The 10,793-nt window shown below is 41.4% G+C and overlaps 1 non-coding gene across 1 annotated transcript; it reads left to right on the forward strand.

The window, feature by feature from the left end:
* Positions 1-4,253: 4,253 nt before the first annotated feature.
* Positions 4,254-4,360, forward strand: LOC131019279 (small nucleolar RNA R71). Its single transcript, XR_009100198.1, has one exon. It is a non-coding gene; the product is annotated as a small nucleolar RNA R71 (small nucleolar RNA).
* The last annotated feature ends 6,433 nt before the right edge of the window (positions 4,361-10,793 follow it).

Consider the following 10,793-nt stretch of genomic DNA (forward strand, 5'->3'; position numbering starts at 1 on the left):
ACCCTAGAATCAGCTAAAGGAAACTAGCCAGACATATTGAAATAAAACATAAACATAATTAAAAAGAAAGCAATTATAAAAACTGAATTATATAAAAACCGAATGAAAACGATTGTAGCGACTTGAATCTTCAATCTTGATCCAAGCCTTTAAAACTGGAAAACAATAAAATTCTAAAGCTATAAAACTGAAAGTAATGAATGCTAAGGTTCGGGGTCTCGGTCTGTCCTCGAATAGGTCAAAAGAGAACCTATTTATAGATTTCAGATTTCCTTGGATCACCATGGAAGTTGACATGCAAAGTAGAATTCTAAAGGTAATAGAATCGTGTAAAATAAGGCAACTCTCCAGCTGGATGCGCGCTCCGGAAAACACTCCTACTCTTGCCGAATTCGTAGCTCTCGCCAGAGGAATGGATGTCACCAAGGTAACGGGTCACGCCAGAGGAACGGTGATTTCTCTGGCCTCTTGATTCCGCTGTAATGGACTTTGCGATTCCGTTGTAATGGCTTCTCTGGTCAGGCATTCGGCTCCTCTGGTATTCGCGGATTTCGCTGCACTGGACTTTGATTTCGCTGACTTCAGAGAAATGGTGATATCTCTGACTAGTGACTCCTCTGCTCTGATATGTTGATTTCTCTGGCGATTGGTTTCTCTGCTCTGGCTTTCGACTTCGCTGATCTGGGCTTTGATTTCTCTGGTCTTCCAGGGGAATGATGATTTCTCTGCTCTGGAGACCAAAACACCTAGAAAACGCCATAATCATCCAAAAATGCATTCTTCCATCTCGAAACCCTAAATCTCCTACAAAGCATAAAATACACCATAAACGCACCAATTTCCAGATGATTATCTTAAAACACGCACAAACAAACCCTTAAAAATAGTGTAAATTAAGCATAAATCAACTCCCTCACACTTAGCTTTTTGCTTGTTCTCAAGCAAACTCTATATGAATCATAGGAAGAGATTGATTTCAACAATGTTCATTTCCATCCAAACATTCACAAAGTCAATTCAAAACTTTACAATCAATATACATCTCTCGGTCATGCAAGTAACTCAAAGTTTAAGAAGCAACAAAAGAGTAATGCAAGTAATTCGATCAGACCCAATTCTCCGCTAGAAGTGAATTCCCTAATGTGATCGCCTTTATAATCAATATCACCATTTGTCACACTTTGTGTGCTTAGAATTTTCAACAGTTGAGCCATAATTCATGAAATAAAACCATTTGGATGTAATCCAAAGTCTTTTCACGTGGTTTCCCATACTCATAGTTAGACTAGAGGAGCAGAGACTCAGAGCTATCACATTTCAGAACAGGCCAGATGTTTCAGAGCTGGCAATTTTTTTAGAGTTGGCAATTCATCCAACATTTTCACAGATAAGATACGATCGTAGGCAATCACAATGACAACACTCCTTCTAGCATCTACCGGACAAATCACGTTTTACTAACTTACAAAGGTGTTGCAACAAAACTCATAATTCTTTACATAATCAAGAAACAAATATTAAAAGTAAAATAAGAATAACCACCAAACAAACACAAACCCGAAATTCACATCGAAAACCTTATTCTCTTCCACAAATTCATACAAACTAGCAAGATTCGAGACCAAAAACTAAGCATAGAAAAATAAATTTCGCCCAATTTTGAAAAATATAAGCAACAAAACACCACTCCCCCACACTTAAAGCATGCCATGTCCTTAGGGCATAAAAGAAATACGAAGAGTGTAGAAAACGTCCCTGATTATCGGCATTGGAACACTGAACCATCATGAGAGGCGGCGAAATGAGGTTTGTGGCCATGGGCAGAGTGGAGAGTGGCGGCGCTGGGTAGGAAAGGGGCAATGCCAGAGGAATCATATGCGCCAGAGGAATCCTACTCGCCAGAGGAATCCTGAAAACATGGAAGACCTCCGGAAATCTGGCAGAGAAACACAAGACCCACTGCGGTAGTATGAACAAAGCGCGAAACTCGCAACTTCCAAGCTCAACACCGCACGAAAACCCAAACAAGACAACAAAACAAAAAGAAACAAAACGAAACAAAACTATACTAAAAGAACGAAAAACAAAACAAAGAAAAACAGTTGGGTTATCTCCCAACAAGTGTTTAATTTAACGTCTAGAGCTCGACGATACCTCATGGCTCATGGAGGTCGGAAACAGCACTCTAACCATTGGAAAACTTTTCTACTCTTGGGTGCTTTCTCCACCAAAACACTTCTCTTGGCTCTAACATCCTCCAGAAGCATTGCCCCTTTCTCATTCTTGTTCCGAAAAATCCGGAATTTCACTTTCTTCTTCTTGGGGGTATGGGTTTTCAAAGACCCCCCATCATGCTCCAAGAACAAACACATCTCAAAAGTTAGAACTTCTTTTGGTTTTGGAGTCTTTTTCTTGGCTTCATACGTGGGCAGCTCATTTTTCTCAACCTCTTCATCCTCCGAATTTGCTAGAAAACTGTCAGCCAAATTAACCTCTTCATTCTGGGGAACTTCCTTTGGTGGAGGTTTCTTGAAAATCACAGTTTCCCCATAGGCTCCCAATGTCATCGTCCCCCTTTGCAGATCTAGCTTTGCTCCACACGTGGCAAGGAAAGGTCTCCCTAACAGCAAAGACATCTTTGGATCCTCCGGGATATCCAACACTACAAAGTCGACTGGGAAGAAAAAATTACTCACCTGCACAAGCACATCTTCCGCAACTCCTAGAGGTTTAGAGCAAGACTTGTCAATAAGCTGAATTGTCTTGTTAGTTGGCTTCAAATCCCCCAGCTGCAACTTCCTATATACTTTGAGAGGCATGACATTTATGCTTGCTCCGGTGTCACACATCACTTTCTCAAACAATGACTTTCCAATTTTCATAGGAATATTGAAGCTGCCCGGATCTTCTCTCTTTGGAGGCAACTGATACTCCTTCACTACGAGAACCTCCTCAAATTCATTGAATGCATTCTTCTTCTCCATCACAGCCTTCACAATTTGCACCTCATTTGGCTTATTTCTCAAGATCTCCACGGAAGGAATATTCACAGCCAACTTCTTAAATGTCTCCAAAAATTGGGAGCTTTGCTCATCTAATCTTGGCCTCGGGAATGTAAGAGGAAAAGGTGCTACAGGCTTGTACTCTGGCCTGGGAAACGTAGGAATAGGAATATGTTTCTTAACAGCAGAGGTATTCGACGATACCTTAGAAGTAGGCGGCGAATCGCACACAATCGTCTTCAGGTCATCATCATCATCCTCCATAATCTCTACATTTTTCTCCTTTCCATTCTTGTCGTCCCGCTGCTCTGTACGATCTCGCTGCTCTGCAGAGGAATGATGATTCCTCTGCTCTAAACGATCTCGCTGGTCTGCAGAGGAATGGTGATCCCGCTGCTCTGCAGAGGAATGATGATTCCTCTGCTCTGTATGATCTCGCTGCTCTTCATCCTCAACTGAATTATCAACCACCCGGATGGAATGACATTGCTGATTTTGCTGAGGTTGTTGATATTGGCTCTTCGGATTGAACTGAGTGTTGCTAGGAAATTAGCCTGGCTTGTTCTGTGCAGCTGCTTGGTTAGTCATTTGACCAACTTGATTCTCTAACATCTGCACCTGCTTAGAAAGTGCTGACACATTTTGCTCCATGCTGAACATTTTGGTTCCCAAGTTTGCCGAGTTTGTCTCCATCCCGGTGACCTTCACCAATACTTGCTTCATCATTTCCTCCATTGAATCTTTCTTTGGCTCATTGATGACTCCCCCACTAGAAACAAAAAATCCAGGTGGAGGCTGCAAAGCATTGTTGGGATTTGAATAGGAAAAATTTGGATGATTCCTATTATTTGGATGATACGGTGGATTTCCGCCCTGATGTCCTTGATAGTTTGGTCTATTGAATTGGTACTGCCGCTGGACATAATTAGCATCTTCAAACTGCGACACATCAGGTAAACCCGGCTGCTGAGGAATTTTAGCTAGCAGTGCCTTTCTCTCCAACTCATACTGCTTTTGAAGAGCTTCATATTTCTCCTTAAAATCATCTCTCTCCTCATTCACAGCTGCAATTCTTCTCGTGGAATTTCTGCATTCGGCCATTGATAACTGTTGGAGGCCATCTCTTCTATCACACGATAAGCCTTCTTTGTATTTCTATGGAGAAGACATCCACCTGCAGTAGCATCCACCATACTTTTTGTCAGACCAGTCAAACCATTATAAAAGTGAATGATTTGCTGATCCTCCATGAAATCATGTTGTGGACAGTTCCTGAGTAGCTCACGAAATCTTTCCCAGGCATCATGAATGGTCTCATCTCCTAACTGGGAAAAGTGAGAAATCTCCGCAATGATTTTCTGAGCATTAGAAGCGGGAAAGTATTTTGCTAGGAAAGCTCTACATAGATCCTCCCATCCAGTAATAGCACCTCTGTCCAAACTCTTGAACCACTCATTTGCTCTGTCTCTGAGAGAGAATCCAAACATCTTCATTCTGATGGCATCAGGTGGCACTCCATTCTGCTTAATAGTGTCACAAATATCTAGAAACTGGGTAATGTGAGCATGCGGATTTTCAGAAACCGCTCCACTAAACTGTTCAGCTTGCACCATATTTATCAATCCCGGCTTCAGCTCGAACGTGTTAGCTTGCACAGTTGGTCCCCATCTGCCTCCTTGAAATTGATCAACCCGAGGCTGATACATGTGATTCAGTGGTGGCTCTGGTGGAGGAGCCCGGTTGCGCTCTCTCTCTTCGTCTAGCTGCCTCTGAAGGTTTGTCACGGCTCGCACAAGAGTTTCAAGGTCCATGTTATTCTGTTGCTGTGCCATTGCTTGCTTCTTCTTTTGGATCTCGTGATCATACACTCCTGAGACAACAAACAAAAATCAGAAACAGAAGTTTAAAAACTAAAAATAAAAATAAACTTATAACGCCTGAAATAATGCTTAAGTCTAATCAGAAATATTAAAGTCAATTCTAAACATTCCCCGGCAACGGCGCCAAAAAGTTGATCACTAATTTATTAGCAACAAATACCGCAACTAACACGGTGCAATTGTAGCAATTGATCAGTAACCGAGTATCGTATCCACAGGGACTATTATAACGAATCACTCTAAGTAATTGTGACGCCCGGGGACGATGTGCGGAGTGATCGCCGGTGCAAAAGAGGCACGGACAAGGAGCGGCTCCGGTTAAGACTTCCAAGCAGAGGGGCGCAGGGATGAACCGAAACACACCCGAACGAGAGGGATTCCAAGAATATACAGGTATGGGACTGCATATTCTAGGAGAGCTTAAGTGATTTGATAGGTGCTACTCATATCAACAAGATGCATCTTCTTTTCTGGTGCCTATACGAAAGAAACTCCAAGGTTAAGCGTGCTTGGCTTGGAGCAATTTCGGGATGGGTGACCCCCTGGGAAGTTTCTCAGGGAGCGTACGAGTGAGGACAAAACACGTTAGAAAAGACTCGTGTTGGTCTGTGGGGACAGCCGTCAACTCTGGAGCCGGGCTGTTACAGGTGGTATCAGAGCCGAACCTCTCCCAGTACAGTGTGGTTCGGGGACGAACCAAGCGGAAGTTGGTGGGCCTGTGACGCCCGGGGACGAAGTGCGGAGTGATCGCCGGTGCAAAAGAGGCACGGACAAGGAGCGGCTCCGGTTAAGACTTCCAAGCGGAGGGGCGCAGGGATGAACCGAAACACACCCAAACGAGAGGGATTCCAAGAATATGCAGGTATGGGACTGCATATTCGAGGAGAGCTTAAGTGATTTGATAGGTGCTACTCATATCAACAAGATGCATCTTCTTTTCTGGTGCCTATACGAAAGAAACTCCAAGGTTAAGCGTGCTTGGCTTGGAGCAATTTCGGGATGGGTGACCCCCTGGGAAGTTTCTCAGGGAGCGTGCGAGTGAGGACAAAACACGTTAGAAAAGACTCGTGTTGGTCTGTGGGGACAGCCGTCAACTCTGGAGCCGGGCTGTTACAGTAATCCTAATTAAACTCTAGTAATATTCAGGCAAATGAAAGAAGGAAGGTTTAATTAACTTAAACTTAAAACGCAAATAACAATAAATAAAGCACGTAGGAAAAATCAAATATTAAAAGACAACTGATCCTAGGGTAGTAAATTCATTAACTAAATCTATACAATTAATCTATTAATCCTATATACCAATTTAATCCAGTTATGATGAGAGATCACTTAATTAATCAATTACTCTCGCTAGAGCAGCAACGATTGTAGATTAGTAAATTATCTATCTCCGTTAGGTCTCAAGAAAATCTACTAACTCCCAATAGCTCCTAAGAATAGCTCCCTATGATCCACCTATCTCCGCTAGGTCTCAAGGTTAAAATCATATCATACATTCCTGAATCCGCTAAACAGTTATCTCCACTCGGTCTCAAACCGAATAGCTAAACATGCAAACTATTGATCAGATAATTCACAAGAAATCAAGCACCAGGAATTATGAATCATAAACTGGAAGGCACAAAGGTATAATAAATAAATCACATAAATTCAATTAACTATTACAAACCCTAGAATCAGGTAAAGGAAACTAGCCAGACATATTGAAATAAAACATAAACATAATTAAAAAGAAAGCAATTATAAAAACTGAATTATATAAAAATCAAATGAAAACGATTGTAGCGACTTGAATCTTCAATCTTGATCCAAGCCTTTAAAACTGGAAAACAATAAAATTCTAAAGCTATAAAACTGAAAGTAATGAATGCTAAGGTTCGGGGTCTCGGTCTGTCCTCGAATAGGTCAAAAGAGAACCTATTTATAGATTTCAGATTTCCTTGGATCACCATGGAAGTTGCCATGCAAAGTAGAATTCTAAAGGTAATAGAATCGTGTAAAATAAGGCAACTCTCCAGCTGGATGCGCGCTCCGGAAAACACTCCTACTCTTGCCGAATTCGCAGCTCTCGCCAGAGGAATGGATGTCACCAAGGTAACGGGTCACGCCAGAGGAACGGTGATTTCTCTGGCCTCTTGATTCCGCTGTAATGGACTTTGCGATTCCGCTGTAATGGCTTCTCTGGTCAGGCATTCGGCTCCTCTGGTATTCGCGGATTTCGCTGCACTGGACTTTGATTTCGCTGACTTCAAAGAAATGGTGATTTCTCTGACTAGTGACTCCTCTGCTCTGATATGTTGATTTCTCTGGCGATTGGTTTCTCTGCTCTGGCTTTCGACTTCGCTGATCTGGGCTTTGATTTCTCTGGTCTTCCAGAGGAATGATGATTTCTCTGCTCTGGAGACCAAAACACCTAGAAAACGCCAAAATCATCCAAAAATGCATTCTTCCATCTCGAAAGCCTAAATCTCCTGCAAAGCATAAAATACACCATAAACGCACCAATTTCCAGATGATTATCTTAAAACACGCACAAACAAACCCTTAAAAATAGTGTAAATTAAGCATAAATTAATTGTTGAGCACCAACCCGGAAGGGGACGAGATTATACAAGATTTTCTTGATAATTTGCAGGATGAGAAAGCCATTGAAGATCAGTTTTTGGCCAATCTTCCAATCGACGTTAATACCGTTCTTGAGGTGCCAACTACCGTGAAAGAGGATGCAACCGTTAAGGAAGAACGGGCTGATGTGCTGCCATGCAAGGATGACACCGTGCTAAGAGTGCAGAGTGCACCACCTTTGGAAGAAAAGAAAGAGGAGAGATCTCGACGAAGCTCTTGGTTCGAGAGAATGATGGACGCAATAAGCTCTGCTTGCTCATTAAGAGGACCCGCAGCTGAACTGGAGGATGATGTGCTTTCACGAGGACTAATTCAGCTGACATTTCATAGCAATTTTGGTTAAGGGATCCTCTACTTTGGGCTGGCGACTCTAAAACTAGCGCTTGGTGGGAGGCAACCCACCGTTGGTTTGTTTATGTTTTTCTTGTTTTGTTTTTCTTGTTGTTTCCTTGTTTTTCGTTGTTGTTTTGTGTTTTTCCTAAGCTTCGGTTGCTTTGCGGATACTATGATTCTGGAGGTTTGTATGTTTTCAGCGCTGCCGTCTCTACTATGCACAGACTGCAAACTCCACTCTTCACCACCTCTCACGATGCTTCAGTTTTTCAATGCCGATAATCAGGGACGTTTTCTCAACTCTTCTTATTTCTTTTGTGCCCTGAGGACATGGCATGCTTTAAGTGTGGGGGGGGGGGTGTTTTGTTGTGCTTATATTTTTAATTGGGCGAGATTAGTCTTTCTATGCTTAGTTTTTGGTCTCGAATCTTGCTAATTTTTATGAATTTGTGGAAGAGTAGATGATTTTCGATGCGAATTTCGGGTTTGTGAATGAATGGTGGTTATTCTTGTTTTACTCTTGATATATGTTTCTTGATTGTGCAAAGAATTAAGAGTTTTGTTGCAACATTTTTGTAAGTAAGTAAAACGTGATTTGTCCGGTAGATGCTAGAAGGAGTGTTGTCATTGTGATTGCCTACGATCGTATCTTATCTGTGAAATGTGAAAAATGTTGGACGAATTGCCAACCCTGAAAATGCCAGCTCTGAAACATCTGGCCTGTTCTGAAAACGTGACAGCTTTGAGTCTCTGCTCCTCTAGTCTAACTATGAGCATGGGAAACCACGTGAAAAGACTTTGGAGTACATCCAAATGGTTTTTATTTCATGAATTATGGCTCAACTGTCAAAAATCTTAAGCACACAAAGTGTGAAAAATGGTGATATTGATTATAAAGGTGATCACATTAGGGAATTCACTTCTAGCGGAGAATTGGGTCTGATCGAATTGCTTACATTACTCTTTTGTTGCTTCTTAAACTTTGAGTTACTTGCATGATTGAGAGATGTGTGTTGATTGTAAATATATGAATTGACTTTGTGAATGATTGGATGGAAATTAACATTGTTGAAATCAATCTCTTCCTAGGATTCATATGGATTTTGCTTGAGGACAAGGCAAAGGCTAAGTGTGGGGGGGTTGATTTATGCGTAATTGTTCTAAATTTTGGGGTTTGCATGAGCTTTATTTTAAGATAATCTTCTGGAAATTGGTGCGTTTTATGGTGTATTTTATGCTTTGCAGGAGATTTAGGATTTTGAGATGAAGAATGCAAATTTTGGAGAGTTAGGGCTAAGAATCGTGTTTTTGTGCATACTCTGGCACGTCAGAGAAGCGAAGCCCCGCATGCCAGAGCAGCGAAATGGGAATCCAGAGAAATCACTTCGCTGCTGAAATCACTCGCCAGAGAAATGCGCATGCCAGAGCAGCGAAGTCATCGCCAGTGCAGTGAAGTCATCGCCACAGCAGCGAAGCAGGGCAGAGAAACCGAGAGTAAGCGCCAGAGGAATCGAAAGCGCCACAGGAATCATAAGCGCCAACGGAATCACCAGTCAGAGAAACCGAGAGCCAGAGCGGAAGCCGTTCCTCTGGCGAGAGCTGCGAATTCGGCCAGAATGGAGATGACTTGCAGCGCGCGTCATAGCTGGACTTACCTTCCTTTGCACGATTCTATTCCTTTTAGAGTCCGGCTTTGCATGGCAACTTTCATGGTGATCCATAGGGATTTGAGGTCTATAAATAGGGCTTAGTTTTCATTGTAAAATCAATCATCTTGCCTCCGGCACTTAGTTAGATGATCCTTGCCCTAATCTTTAGTTCCGCCAAGTTAGCTAAAGCTTAGGTTTACTGCTTTTCTAGTGTTAGTTTCGATTTCTGTTCTAGTTAGTTTAGTTTATAGTTCTTTAAATTCATGTTTTAGATTAGTTCCCGTTTAGAGTTGTAATTACGTGATAGATTACTTCTCGAGACGATTTACGGTATTTCTTTAATCAAGTTTATTTATTTGCTTTTACTTATGCTTTCTTTAAATTCTGTAAATTTACTTATGCGTTTTTTATGATGCTTTCTTTAAATTATGCAATTTAGTTTCTGCCTAGTTAGATTAGATTAGAAGTTTTAATTAAAGTTATTTAAATTCAATTTGCCTAGTTAATTCTTTACTTTAATTTCATTTAATTCTTGCCTAGGGTTTAATAGTTTCACGCCTAGATAATTTTAAGATTAAGTTTTTAGTTAAGTTTAAATTACAAGCATTAGTTAATAATTCTTTTTCATGCCTAGATAACTCTTTAGTTTAAGTTTCTAGTTAAGTTTATTTTCCCAGCTTTAGATAATTTTACAGCTTTCAATCCCTAGTTTACCGTTTTCTTGTGACATAATTAAAAGCCCTTTAAGATCTTCCTTGAGAGACGACATTGGGTTAACTTACCACTGCTAGAGTGTCCTTGTCCTATTGCAAGTCAATCTAGAGGTGTTTCTAGTTGAGTCATTTTCTTTTGCTGAAACTTTCAGCGCCGCTCCTTTTGAGGCTGATGGAGCATCTTCATCTGATCCTCCAGCTTTCTTTATTTCAAGGTTTCTCTGGATGTCGAACTCATTCGCCACGAGATCAGAGAAAAGCTTGTTTGTTGGGAGCTGATTGAATCCTGGCTTGTTCTAATGAGCAACTGCGTAGATCTGCCAATCTCCTCGTGAAAGTGCTTGTAGAATCTTTAGGTTGATCTCTCATTGAGTGTACTTATCCTTCGAGATGGATTGAACTTCGTTCAGGATTTGGTTGAATCTGAGTTCCATCTCGTCGACTGATTCATTTTTGAGCATGAGGAAGGAGTTGAATTTTTGACAAGCTATTGATAACTTGTTCACCTTTATCTCCTCTGATCTGATGCACATTCCTTCAAGAATGTCCCACATCTCCTTTGCAGTTCTGCACTTGATGATCTTGGTG

The sequence above is a fragment of the Salvia miltiorrhiza genome, chromosome 3 (genome assembly GCF_028751815.1).
Source record: "Salvia miltiorrhiza cultivar Shanhuang (shh) chromosome 3, IMPLAD_Smil_shh, whole genome shotgun sequence".
In the NCBI taxonomy this organism is placed as follows: Eukaryota; Viridiplantae; Streptophyta; class Magnoliopsida; order Lamiales; family Lamiaceae; genus Salvia; species Salvia miltiorrhiza.